The following is a 15,465-nucleotide window of genomic DNA, read 5'->3' as shown; positions in this document are numbered from 1 at the left end:
ATGTGTCGAATATTTATGTGCACCATGGCGATGCAGTGGTTTTCCTACCGCACAGCAGTACTGCATCAGGAAAACAGGTGCTAAGAGTCAATGCATGGATTTTCTTGGTTCTCAGCAGGAAAAATACCTCCAAGGGCCCAGAACTGGAATTGGCACCATATGGCAGGTCAGAACTCCCAGCAGAGGAGTTCAGGGGCTGCAAATTAAGTCTTTGATGGCCCTGAGACTTTTTAGCAGGAGGCAAGCACACACAAGCCCTTGGAGAACCTTGGAAGCAAGATGTAAAAACCAAAGTTAGGTCCTTTCACTCACAGTACAGAAGCAGCAAGCAGCAGGACGGCAAAACAAAGCAACAAGGAGAGTAGCAGTTCCCCTCATACAGCATTCAATTATTCTTCCTAGCAGGAGGTTCCTTTAGTCCTAGGAGTGTTTATAAATGTGGGGCTAGGGGTCCAATAATTATGCCCCTTTGTGCCTTTGAAGTAGGCAAACTTCAAAAGGAATAATTTGTAGTGCACAATACCCTGCCTTTTCCTGACCTGGCTCCAGACAAACTACGAGGGGGGTGGAGACAGCTTTGTGTGAGGACAGGCACAGCCCTATTCAGGTGCTAGTGACAACTCATTCCACCACTCAAGCTCAGGAAGACCCATCAGCCTGGTGATGGGCCATCAGGATATGCAGGGCACACCTCAGCTCTCTTTGTGTGACTGCCTATAGTGAATTCACAAACAGACCAACTGTTACCCTCATTCAGACATGGATTCCAAAGGAAGACAGGGACCCCAAACTCCAATTCTCTATCTGTACCCAATTGGAAGTTACACTGGTAAGGTGGCACAATGCAGCTCTAAAGATAAACTATGGGAGCGATAGTCCTTGCAATAGTGAAAAACAGAATTAGCAGTATTTCTCTATTAGAACATGTAAAACACACTAGTATATGTCCTAACTCTTAAATGCACTGCACCCTGGTAATGGGGCTACCTTGGGCCTGCCTTGGAGGTGCCTAGCATGCAGTAAAAGGGAATGTGTAGGCCTGGCAAGTGGGTGTGCTTGCCAGGTGGACATGTCAGTCTAAAAACGCACACACAAACACTGCAGTGGCAGGTCTGAGACATTGTTGCAAGGCTACTCATGTGGGTGGCACAATCAGTGCTGCAAGTCCACTAGTGGCAATTGATTTACAAGCCATGGACACACCTGGTACACTTTACTAGGGACATACTAGTAAACCAAATATGCCAATTATGGATAGAACAATTTCAGCTCAGCAGTGGTAAAGTGCTGAGAGTTAAAAAAAAACAGCAGAAATGAAATGCAGCACACAATCCAAATCAGGAAGTCAGAAGCAGAAAGACAGGGGAAAATATATCAGAGGTGCCAGGTCAAACATGATACACTTCTCAAGTAGGCACAATCTAGAACCAACTACCATCTCCACCCTCCATTAAGTCATTCAACAGATCTCCAGAACGATATTGTTCTACTTACTCTCCTCGGCCTTGCTCTCCATTACCTCATTCCACAAGTCCCTGAAAAAAATCTTGTTGTCAAAAAATGTCTATGTCCAAGTAGCTAGTTAAACCCCTAGAACAGCAAACTAAACTCAACTTTGGAGAGTATGGATAGGATCGGGACATTTCACAAAGGTGAGTTACACTTTTGAAAACATTACACATGTAATTTACTCTTACACTTTTTGGTAACTGTATTACTTTTGACTATTCACAGAAACTGCGTGTACAGTTAGTCAAAAATGTACACTTACAAGTCTCCACCCCCTGAAAAAGGGGATGGAGCAAACCTTTGATTGCAAATTGCTGCTGCCAAAAAAGTCACAGTAGTAAGCACCACCCTCGGCCACCTACTGATACCGCAACACCTTCCTATAGAAAATAATGGAAACAGGGAGTTAAAATAAAACCCCATAGAGAATAATGTCAAATTAGATAAAGTGATTTAAAACCATTAAAATATAAATAAATAGCATGTGATGTTTTAAAAAACCAAATATATAACTATGATATATTTTACTAACTTATTTTGCAAGATTATAATTTAATGAAAAATAATTGCACTTTTTTATCAATTCTATGCATAACTTTTATTAAATATTAATGCCTATTAAAAATATTTTTTAACTTTAGGTGGGAATTTCATTTGTAAATTTAAACTATTTTAAATTAATTTAATATATTTAAATTAATTAAAGATCAATTAAGAATTAAGTTGTAAGCTGTAGCTTTTTTCCTCTTGTTCTACATTTAGAATTAATTTCTAAAATTATTTTACAACAATAACTAGCATTAAAATATTTGTATTAGCGTCTATCAAATTTTTACCAACTGGAGTCTCCATATGGTATAGTAATATGAAAAGTAACAATAACATATTTAACAAAAATAAAAAATAATTTTATGCAAAATGCTGCTGCAAATTTATTAAATATATATATATATATATATATATATCATCAGCAGTGGATTGCGGGTGCGCGAAATATAGTTAGTACAACTAACAATATAGGAGCAATTTCATTGGTTTTGTATGAGTAAAATGTCCAGCTAACTATAACACCACTAAAACTTATAGTTTTTTGAGTGAATTTCAAAGGTTTTTAAAAACTAATTCCTAACTATATAACTCCTGAAACCTATGGTTTTTTCAGTGAATTTCAAAGGTTTTTTTAAATGCTAATTCCTAACTATATAAGGCCTGAAACCTATGGTTTTTTCAGTGAATTTCAAAGGTTTTTGAAATGCTAATTCCTAACTATATAAGGTCTGAAACCTATGGTTTTTTCAGTGAATTTCAAAGGTTTTTTAAATGCTAATTCCTAACTATATAAGGCCTGAAACCTATGGTTTTTTCAGTGTTTTAAAAAAAAAATTTGATTGGTTAACTGGCTTATTAGGTGTATCTTAGTGAATACATATATTAGCGAGTAATGTTTAAATATTTAAATACATGCATGAGTGATGTAATATGTGACGTCATCAGCAGTGCATTGCAGACGTGCACGTTATAGTGAGTCCAACTAACTATAACGTGGCAATTTCAATGGTTTTATGCGAGTAAAAGGTTTTTTAATGCTACTTCCTAACTATAACTGGTGTGTAACCTATGGTTTTTTCAGTGAATATATATACATAAAATTTCTATGGCAAAATGAAACCCCTCATTTTGTTCCTTTTCATATTAAATGTATTAAGTGTTACCACTTTATTCCAATCAAGATGACTTCAGGTGTGCCATACTTTTGTCATAAGTAAGACTGTTAGCGTTCTAGTTGTTCTTTAGAACACTCTGGGACATTCTGTCATTGGGCTATAGTTGGGCTGCATCTGGCTGATATTTGGGCTACATTTGGGCTCTTTTGTCTCTGGTGGCCATCTTGGGAGACTGCATATCAGAATGTTTTTAATGAAATATAAGAGGATTTGAGAAGTCACTCAAAATGTGCCCTAATTTTTCTTTCTTCAGCACTAATCATAATTTCTATGGCAAAATGAACCCCCTCATTTTGTTCCTTTGCAAATTAAATGTTTTAGGTGTTAACACTTTATTCCAATCAAGATGACTTCAGGTGTGCCATACTTTTTAATAAGTAAGACTGTTAGCGCTCTAGTTGTTCTTTAGAACACTCTGGGACATTCTGTCATTGGGCTATAGTTGGGCTACATCTGGCTGATATTTGGGCTACATTTATTTTTTTTTGTCTCTGGTGGCCATCTTTGGGCTACATTGGGCTACATTGGGCTACATTGGGCTACATTTGGGCTCTAACATATATATAGCCCAATGTAGCCCAATATATATTTTTTCAAAGTTAATTTTCGTAAAAACCACTGGAGCACATATCTTGAGACATAGCAAAGGCACATCGGGCTACCAGTCCCTACAATTTTGCCAAGTTTGGTGGAAACCCATTCAGCCGTTCTGACTAAAAGTGAGTCCAACCGCCCTATGGAAATTAACATGGGGAAAACATGTTTTGGGACCCCCCTTTTATCTCGGCCACCGCTTGACGAATCACCCCCAAACTTTCAGGGAAGGAGCGGAGCGCCGCGAGGCAAAGTTAAGAAACATTTCAGGAAGATTCCTCAACCGGTGCCAAAGTTATTACCAATAGAATGTTGCAATTTCCCTATGGAAAACAATCCTAACTATATATACCTACTGGCTATCGCCAGTAGGTAATAAAATTTCTATGGCAAAATGAAACCCCTCATTTTGTTCCTTTTCATATTAAATGTATTAAGTGTTACCACTTTATTCCAATCAAGATGACTTCAGGTGTGCCATACTTTTGTCATAAGTAAGACTATTAGCGTTCTAGTTGTTCTTTAGAACACTCTGGGACATTCTGTCATTGGGCTATAGTTGGGCTACATCTGGCTGATATTTGGGCTACATTTGGGCTCTTTTGTCTCTGGTGGCCATCTTGGGAGACTGCATATCAGAATTGTTTTAATGAAATATAAGAGGATTTGAGAAGTCACTCAAAATGTGCCCTAATTTTTCTTTCTTCAGCACTAATCATAATTTCTATGGCAAAATGAACCCCCTCATTTTGTTCCTTTGCAAATTAAATGTTTTAAGTGTTAACACTTTATTCCAATCAAGATGACTTCAGGTGTGCCATACTTTTGTCATAAGTAAGACTGTTAGCGCTCTAGTTGTTCTTTAGAACACTCTGGGACATTCTGTCATTGGGCTATAGTTGGGCTACATCTGGCTGATATTTGGGCTACATTTGTTTTTTTTTGTCTCTGGTGGCCATCTTTGGGCTACATTGGGCTACATTGGGCTGCATTGGGCTACATTTGGGCTCTAACATATATATAGCCCAATGTAGCCCAATATATATTTTTTCAAAGTTAATTTTCGTAAAAACCACTGGAGCACATATCTTGAGACATAGCAAAGGCACATCGGGCTACCAGTCCCTACAATTTTGCCAAGTTTGGTGGAAAACCATTCAGCCGTTGGGGCTAAAAGTGAGTCCAACCGCCCTATGGAAATTAACATGGGGAAAACACGTTTTGGGACCCCCCTTATATCTCGGCCCCCGCTTGACGAATCCCCCCAAATTTTCAGGGAAGGAGCGGAGCGCCGCGAGGCAAAGTTAAGGAAAATTTCAGGAAGATTCCTCAACCGGCGCCAAAGTTATTCCTAATAGAATGTTGCGATTTCCCTATGGAAAACAATCCTAACTATATATACCTACTGGCTATCGCCAGTAGGTAAAATATATATATATATGTATATATATATATATATATATACATATACATATACATACATATTTGTATATATATAGCACACAGGAACAAAAATAAAAAAATAAAAAATACTTTTATGCTAAATGCTGCTGTAAATTAATTATATATATATATATATATATATATATATATATATATTCACTGAAAAAACCATAGGTTATACACCATATATAGTTAGGAATTAGCATTTAAAAAACCTTATTTTACTCACACAAAACCATTGAAATTCCATATATAGTTAGTTGCACTAACTATATATCGCGCACCCGCAATCCACTGCTGATCATGTCACATATTACATCATTCATGACATGGTCAGTGACATCACTGATGACATCACTGATGACATCTCAAATGACATCACTGATGACATCACTGATGACAACATCCAGTGACTGTATTTTTCTGTAAAGTTAAAATATGTCTTGAGTGGATGTATAAGTGTCTGGATGAAGGATTTAGTAGGTGCATGACTGACTGTATGAGTGAGTGATTAAATGTGTCTCACTGAATGCATGGGTTAGTGACTAAACTGTCTTAATTTGTGCATCATTATGTCTGTTGTTCTGTAAACTGCTGCATGTGTTGATCATTAGCTATACGAGAGGCTATATGTGTTATTAATTGGTTGCCCAAGTATTTCTATGGGAGATTGAGTTTGTGTGGGGGTGGCTGGAAGGTGTGTGACTCTATGCATAGATGTGTGAGCAGTTTATTCACTAGGTGTATGAGTTCAAGAGTGCATGTGGAAACAGCTACATGGGCAGTTGACTGTGTGCATGAGTGTATTGATGAGTGAATGGATATCTCAATGCTACATGTCATAGTAAGTGCATATGTAAAACACAGTACATGTGAGAGTTGGCATATATAAATAACTGTGCATGAGAGCCACTGAATGAGTGAGTGGTTGTATCGATCATTGTGAACTTGTATCAGGGATTGTATAAGAGAGTAAATATGTGTTAGTATATGTTTCAATAAGTAAGGTGTGTTTAACTGTATAGTTGAAGAAATGGAGGTGAGATTGTTTCTTTGCATGACTGACTGGGTGTGTGAGTAACTCCATGGATGAGTGGCAGTGTGTGAGTGTCTGTTTACACTGAGTGTATCTAAGGTTATATTAGAGTCTGAAGAGGTTTATCGTATTAGCACAAGAATGATGTCAAATGAGATGTCATCAGTGATGTCATCAGTGATGTCATTTGAGATGTCATCAGTGATGTCATCAGTGATGTCACTGACCATGTCATGAATGATGTAATATGTGACATGATCAGCAGTGGATTGCGGGTGCGCGATATATAGTTAGTGCAACTAACTATATATGGAATTTCAATGGTTTTGTGTGAGTAAAATAAGGTTTTTTAAATGCTAATTCCTAACTATATATGGTGTATAACCTATGGTTTTTTCAGTGAATTTTCAAGGTTTTGTAAATGCTAATTCCAACTATATATGGTCTATAACCTATGGTTTTTTCAGTGAATTTCAATGGTTTTTTAATAGCAAATATCATAAGCTGTCGAATGTCAAGTACGTGGTAAGTAAAAACATTTTCGTGTTTATGCACACTGATCTGCTTTGAATACTGCCCCCCACCCCTCATTTCTATTAGGAGTACTCTCTCTTTGCAGATAGTGAAGGGTAGTTAACGCAGCCCTTTGCCCCCGTTGTAATCCGTCGTGCCTGCTTCTCTCTCCATTTGATTGATTGTTCTCTTTGGTTCATTCTCTATTTACAAACAAGCACAGAGTCGCAATACTCTGTTTAGTCTTTGCAGATAGCGAAAAATCGTGTAAAAAAACAAAAGGAATCGAGCAAAATCAGTAGGCCACTAATGGGATCTCTTTTTGACCTCGCTAAAATAGAAACATTAGGAACAACCTGTTGAAAATAGCAATGCGTATGTACATAAGCGGCGTTCATTTGTGTTCACAGTACCCCTTGTTGATTGTTTCAATCGAGCATTGAATTGTTCGAAGTTAATTCTCTTAAGGATCTTCTCTACCTGCAAACGAGGAAGAATAGGAATATTCTCTCTCCCTTTGCAGATAGTGAAGGGTAGGTAACGCAAGCCTTTAACACGTCGTACCTATTTCATTCCTCATTGATTGATTGATTGTCCGAACATTGACTGTTTGGGAATTAGTTCTTTTTGGAGGTATTCCCTGTTTGCAAATAAACGTAGGAAAATCTTTGCAAGTAGTGAAAGGGTACGTAATGCGGACCTTTCTCCCCCGTTGTAATCTGTCATGCCTATCTACTCCCCACTGATTGATGCACCTTTTTCACCCGGACCATTTACTAGAGATACGTCATCTGGCCCGACCAGAGAGCACCCCTAGTGAAAAGGACATATGCAATAATAACGAAGTGATCACTGTATCCTGTTAACAGAAACTTTACCATGAAACAACCTGGAAAGAAAAAAATAGGAAAACGAAAATCAGTAGGCCACTGATGAACATGAACTTTTATTAAACAACAAACAAAGAAACGATAACATAACGTAATGATAAAACCTATTAATGTCCTAGAAACAAGAAAACGTTAAAGTATGCCAGTGGTGAGAGACCAGAAAAACAGTCCGAGAAACCAAATCACCCCTCGCTGTCCCAACTCATGCACTCTGAAAGTTCAAAGTTTTGAGGAGTGCTTGTAACATTGTCTGAAGCCTATTTGCAATTGCTTCATCTTCACTATTCTTAAAGTAAGTGGGGGCTGTTGTGATGCGGTGCCACCCTGAACCGCTTGACGGAGGCCCCCGAGGGACGGTGTCATGTCGCGGACTCGGAGGGGGCGCTTGGCTCCGGCCCCCTCCCCAAGTCGTGTTGCCCTGGTGTGGCCTGAGATCGCCCCCGACATAGGTGGCCGGCTCCCGGGGTCAAGCGGAACTTTTTTCCTTTTGGTGACTCTTCCATTCTTCACCTTGTCCCACAATCCGTTTCACCTAAAGACACGCTGTAGTGGGGCACCCCTTTTCCGTTTCATTTGCCATTCAGCCCGCTTTTGCTACACTGTGCCTCTTCCGCTATTCAGCTGTTTACCGCCTGCTCTTTCGACTACAGCGTCTCGCTCACCATGTACTTGAGTTGCTCCCGCTCTTGCGGTGCAGCGATAGGCGGCTGCCACAGGACTCTCAAAATGGCGGCCATCTCTTCAGATTTGGGCGTGGTCCACTAAAATGGGCCTGCGACACCTTGGAACTCGGACGCTTGTCTGCTAGAGCTTGGGCTCCATTCTCGAAAGCGTCCCCTCATCCTTGAAGATTCTACAAAAGTCTTGGGGGCCCCCGACTCCCGCAGGCTTCTGGTGGGGGGCGCCTAGCATGATTGCTCGTGGAATGGCCACGACGGAGCTACGAAATGGTGGTGCTCTCATGCTAACGCCAGCTTCAGTCTGAAACATCCAGAAACACTGTAGACTACCAATTCGATCAGTTCCGGTAGCGCTCCAACGTGACCCGGTAGAGAAGAACTTGCCCTCCCCTCTTTGACTGATGGTTCTTGTTGCCTGTCCCTTCTGTTGTCATTTAACAGAACTATTTAGCCTGCTGAAAGGGGTTGTGTGCCGTCCGCTGGTTGGTGGAGACATTTTGACTATATTCTGGACCTGCGTTGTCGCGTAATGCGTCATATGACGCGCCGCGTTAGAAAGTTTAATAAATTATGAAACACAATAAACAATCCTTAAAAAATAAAAAAAAATAAAAAATAATCAACAAAACCAACAATCAATTAACATACAGTATTTGAAAAGTCTATCATTCATTTTTCATTGCAGTACGCTGCCCAGAAAGCTTCCCGGTTCCCGGACCGGGCGCTACCCACGCAAAAAAACAAACAAAAATTTTTTTTTTGTTGCCCCGCGGGGCCCTTTTAAAGCCTCCACATTAAACCTAGGGGGTCAGGGAGGATCTACTATGCCCCCTTATGGTTATTTGCCCCTTTGTTTTGGCCTCCTCTTGTCTCTCGATCCTACCGAGAGACAAGATGGCGGCCGCTACGGACTTTTTGGAATGTTGACAGACGCCAGAGAACCAATCAGCTTCGCTTCACAAAGCTCCGTTGCGCGAAAAGTACGCGTCCTGCGCCGCTGCCCGGTCCGCTGTTACAGATATATATCTTTTTTTAAACGTTAATTTCTCAAAATCCACTGGAGCACATATATTGAGACCTACAAAAGGCACATCGGGCTACCAGTCCCTACAATTTTGCCAAGTTTCGTGCAAATCTATTCAGCCGTTCGGGCTAAAAGTGAGGCTAACCGCCCTAAGGAAAAATCAATGTTAAAAACACGTTTTTGGACCCCCCTTTTTTCTCGGCCCCCCCTTGACGAAACCCCCCCAAATTTTCAGGGGCTGCTCAGAAACAAAATGTGCCATTTTCCTCAAAATTTCAGCCAATTCCGTCCACAAACGCCAAAGTTATTAGACATAGAATTTTCAAAAAACCCATAGGGAAAAAATCCTAACTATATATACCTACTGGCGACCGCCAGTAGGTAATATATATATATATATATATATATATATATACACATATATATTTGTATATGTATAGCACACAGGAATCTTCTTCAAAGAAGGACTCGCGCCCAGAAAGAAACCAGAGTTTATTTTAGGAAAGGTTACGCGTTTCGACAGCAATCTGTCTTGATCAAACCAAATGATACTAGTTGCAGGAAAACTTTACATAGGTGCTGAAACAAAGGATGGACTATTGATTGACAAGTGGTGGTGAAAACCACGGTGGCCATTACTAAGTGTTGCACGAACAGTGAGATACATATATACATTATCAATAGACCTCTTCTCAACATTTTATGGTGCATCACATACTAATAGAAATGGTATTGAATACACTGTGTCATGAGTAGAAATGTGTTGCACAAAGAGAATAGCAGGCATAAAAAATCCAAATTGCATTACTATTACTCCCAAACGCGCTAGCTACGCGCGATGACGTCTGCGCTGCCTTGGCAACTGGAATGCTTGGACAACTAAACAAACATGGACGGCAATAGTGCCTTAAATATACAAAGTGGGAAAAAAGCATTTTAAAATTATACCATAGGGTAGCATATGTGGTGTTTACCATATAAACGCAACTGCGAAAAAACGGCATAGCGCCAAACCACATTGACTATAAGTGGCACAGTGTCAGTAATAGAAATACCCAAATTGCATGTTAAAGTACTACATGACATGTGAATTACTCCCACAATAGCGTTTATGCGATGAACGCGGCATAGTGCCAAAACGACCAACTAATTTGCGGCATAGTGCCATAATAGTTTACAACGCATACCATTCAACAGAATAGCACAAGGCAACCAATTAAAGAACAGGCCATGCATCATCATTGTATATAAACATGTGACATTGAGATTTACAGGCAGTGCTTGTAGACCGACTACATCAAGTCAAAATTCATAGAATCATACCAAACAGCAACCTACAAAAGATTCCAAAACAAAGAAAGTGCCCAAAGATAAAAAATATATGTGAGGACAGAAAATCTTATCTGAGATGGACCCACAGGACAGGGAAGAAAAGTGTAGGGTGTCTGGAACGGATGAGACAGTCCGCAACTGAGGCAACCCTTCCTTTCCTCCTGTGTAAAGAGAAAAAATGAAGAGTGATATTAAAATCTAGTAGTTCAAAACTAATACGTCATAGAAGTACCAATACTTTAAAATATTCCAAACAGTTGGACACATGTAATGGCAGTCATAACATTTAGGACCTATAGATGAACCATTATCAATCACAGCATAGATGTGAAGCTAGTTCCTCGTCAAGATTATGGCCCTTTGGCTATTTGGTCTCGAGTTCAATTATCCACTTGGATTCTCGTTTACACTGGAGCAAAGTTCTATTACCTCCTCTGGGACCAGTATGGACTTGTTCCAATTCGAAATAACTAAGCAGGGAACTATTAGCCAAATGGAACAGCTCAAAATGTCTGGCAATTGGGTAAGGAATGTCTTTTTTGTTTATAGCACGCATGTGCTCAAGTATTCTTTTCTTTGCCATGAATGTGGTGTTGCCCACATACCACATTTGACATGGGCACACCAGAAGATAAACACAATAGGTACAACTACACATTGGGAATTGATTGATGGTTTTAGGTGAACAATAACCCGGGATGGGAACTGTTTTTTCCATGCAACTGTTATGGCAGGCCTTACAATGCCTGCAGGGATAAAAGCCTTTTAGGTTGTGTTGACTGATAGGTTTGCTAGGTGTTATGTCATTGTGGACAAGAATATCCCTAATGCTGCGGCCTTTTCTGTAAGTTATTTTGGGTCTCTGCTGGAAAGTTTGTCCAATAATGGGATCACTAGTGAGTATGTCCCATTTGTCAGCAAGTATTTTGCGTATCTGTAAGTTGTAAGTGAGAATAACTCTATTCGTCTCCTCGGGAGTATTGGTGTTGTCAGTGTTCTCATTATTCTTAGGGATCAGCGTTTGAGCGCGATCAACTTGATTTACTTGGTTGATGGCTCTTGGTAACACCCAATCGGTGTATCCCCTTTCCCGAAATCTCTTAATCATGGTTTCCTGCTCCTGTTTAAATGCTGCGGTGCAACTACAATTTCTTCTCACTCTCAGCAGCTCCCCATAAGGGATACTCCATTTAAGGGTATCTGGGTGGCTGCTGAGAGCGTGGAAAAGTGTGTTGCCAGCTGTTGTTTTGCGAAACAGACTGGTTTGAAGAGTATTTTCTTCAGGTGTTATGAGAAGATCTAGGAATTCAATGGAGACCCTGCTCATGTTACTAGTCAGTGTAATGTTGCTAGTGTTAGAATTGAGAAACTCTGTGGCCAACTCCTCAGTATCTGTCCAAATGAGAAAAAGGCAGTTGATGTACCGAAGCCAAAGCTTAACTTTGGCGAAATAAGAATGTCGTGTGCAGTCATGTCTGATGTCCTCCTCCCACTTGCCTAGGAAGAGATTGGCAAAAGTCGGGGTAAAACAAGTGCCCATAGCTGTGCCAAGGGTCTGTTTATATTTGGTGCCAATAAACATAAAAATGTTGTTAGTAAGGCCCAGTGACATCACTTCCAATAGCATGTTCGTGTGTTCCAGATATTCAATGGATCTATTTTGCAAATAATGGTAACACGCCTCAATGCCTTCAGTGTGGTTTATGATAGTGTAAAGCAAATTGACATCAAGGGTGATCATTAGATCATTAGGTTCCCAAAAAATGCCTTGAAGTTTCATAAGAAAATCTGTGCTGTCTTTACCATGGGATGGGAGTCCTATGACGTACTCCCACAGAAACTGGTCTACGTATTTTGAAACATTTTCTAGGGCACTACCTAAAAATTATACAATAGGCCTCCCTGGTGGTATAGTGGGATTTTTATGGATTTTAGGCAAAAGGTATAAAATTGACAATTTGGGATAATCTTGTTTTAAAAAACAGTATTCCTCCCATGTTAAATAACCTTTTTGCTCCCATTCTTTAAGTTTGTCCCAAATGTAAAAAATGCTAGCATTGTACATATTCATATTGGCTTTCATATAGAAATTGTACTTTTCTTTCTCCCACAGGACAATGTTGCCCCCTTTATCGGCTGGGCGGATAATGATATCTGTGTCGCCAGCCAATGTTTTTAGAAATTCTTTTTGTTTGAGCGATAAATTGAATTGAATGATATTGTTCATTCTGTGCTTGAGTTTAACCAAAGCTTGGGTGACAACCTCCTGAAAAGTATCGATATTGTCGTGTGGGAGGTTAGGGTGGAACACGGACCGGGGTTTGAATTTAGTTGATGCGGTAGAGTCCGTGGGGATGCCAGGCTCCCATTCTTCATTCCCAGTGGATACATTGGGGTCATAGCCCATAGCTAGGTCGTGCAGTTCATGTAAGAATCTGCAATATTAAGATTAGGAAAAGGTCAGTGTGCATTGTCATCTCTCAACGGTCTATTGCCATTGTCACGTTTATACAAAAGATGCAATTTTTTGAGTTTAGCCTTCCTAACAAATTTATACAGATCAATGCATGTATCGCATAATTGAAAAGTTCAGAAGGACAAAAAGTTAAACCGAGACATAGTGTTCTTTTCTAAGAAAATGTCAACTGACGTTTACTCAGATTGACAATTGTTTTGTTTACGGTGTCCGGATCCATTATTTCTTGCTTCTGGAGCCGCGTGTCTTGCTTCCCATTAGCTCTTTTGCGTTTTTCTTTTGTTTCCCTTTGTTTTCTTCGTTTGCGTCTCTGTTTGCTCCTCCCCTCCCTCTTCCTCTTCCACGGCCTCTGCCTTGTGGTCTCCCTCTTCCCAATGGTGTTTGGGGTGCTGATCTTGGTATGTGGCGGCCCTTTCGCAGGACCCTGAACTCATCTAAAAAAGTCGCCGTTCTTGGTGGGACTTGCCTTTCAGAAATTGAGCTCACTGTGGAAATTGAGATATCAGTATCTGATCAACTGGCTTCTGTTGTGGGATTATCTGCTTCTGTTGTCGTAGATTCCATTGTTTCTTTTGGTTTCGGTAAGTCATTGTATAGATAGTCATACTTGTGGCTATAAGTAAGGATGCAACCGGATTCGTAATCCACACAGTCTCTGTGCAATTTCCGTTGCTTCCAATTCTTTATGTCTTCTTCATGTTGCTCCAGTTTAGATTTTAAGTCTTTCATGAATTTGTTGATTACATCTTGCTCACTCTTTTTAGATAGTTCGTCTTCCAGTGCGCTTATTTCAGATAGGATAACATCCCTATCTTCCCACGCATACTTTATGAGTATGTTTAGCATGGTTCTGGTGCTGTTGGCTGAGTTCTCTTGCCAATCTTGCATCATCTGGGGATTCAGAGATTCATAGGAGGGCATAATATAAATGCGAAGACCTCTAGGGGCCATTTGTTCATCCACGTAGTCCTGTAATGAGATGGCTTCCCACCATTTAGCCGTTTCAGATTTTTTGAGTTTTTCTAATCGCTTTAGTTTGGTATTGAGTGACGTGTCCATTTGATTGCTGATTTTATTTGTACAGGTTCCTATGCCTGGCACTCGTGCCAAAAATGTCACTGCCGCAGCGCGGCGCTCTGCTTCTGTATTCATACAGAAAAAAGTTAGTGAATCCTAGTGTACTACCTAATACAGTACACCTGCGTATTTCAAGAAATTTAGGTAGGGGCACCTACCCTTAGCATAAAGGTCTGGTTAAATTCCCCTCCACCAATTGGGGGTTCCTGTTGTGGCTCCAATGTCAAAGTGATGGTAAAGAAAATAGTGATGCTGAAGTTCCGGGTTTCCAGATAATGATGTTCATTAATTTATCGACCATATCCCTGGCCATCACGTCGGGATAGTTTGAGCTGTACGGTTTATACTGTTTTTTGATGTTCCACTTCCAGCATACCCTTGTAGCCATAGAGAATTGAATTATGATCTCGGGGCGCTGGAATTACTATCCTGTGTACCTTGTAGCTCAAAGATGCATCACCTATCAAATTTTTACCAACTGGAGTCTCCATATGGCAAAGTAATATGAAAAATAACAATAAAATATTTAACAAAAATAAAAAATAAAAAACAGTTTTATGCTAAATGCTGCTGTAAATTAATTATATATATGTACATATATATTTGTGTATACACATATATATATATATATATATATATATTAGATGTAGATAAAATTTTAAAAACTACATCACTATCAACTTAAATCTGAATTAAATATTTAAGTTATTTAAATATATTAGCTTGATTTTAAATATTTTTCTAAAGAAAAACAATACATATTTTATTTTTATTGTGCATTAATATTTTTGAATGTGTTCTACAGATTTAATTAAAATAGTGTAATTATATTTTATTAAAATGTAATAAATATGTTTTACTGTTATATATTGTTCACCATAAATGATATGTATTTTTATTTTTAAGTGTTTTTAATGATTTAATTGGATTTAATGTGATTTCCTATTGGGTTTTATTTGAAGTCCCTACTTAGATTATTATCTATTGAATGGTGTCGATGTACCTGTAGTTGGCTATGTGTTGTTCTGGACTGTCTTCAGTACTGAGATTTACTATTGTTTTGGGGCCCTTTTTGGCTTTAGTAACTTTAGAAATGCAGGTTGTGAATAGTAGTGGACTTACTCTTTGTGGGAGGGTGCCGTACCTCCCCAAAGACCCCATGAACAC

This window comes from Lissotriton helveticus, chromosome 3_1 (assembly GCF_964261635.1).
Source record: "Lissotriton helveticus chromosome 3_1, aLisHel1.1, whole genome shotgun sequence".
Taxonomy (NCBI): Eukaryota; Metazoa; Chordata; class Amphibia; order Caudata; family Salamandridae; genus Lissotriton; species Lissotriton helveticus.
Note: the sequence above shows the minus strand (reverse complement) of the source record.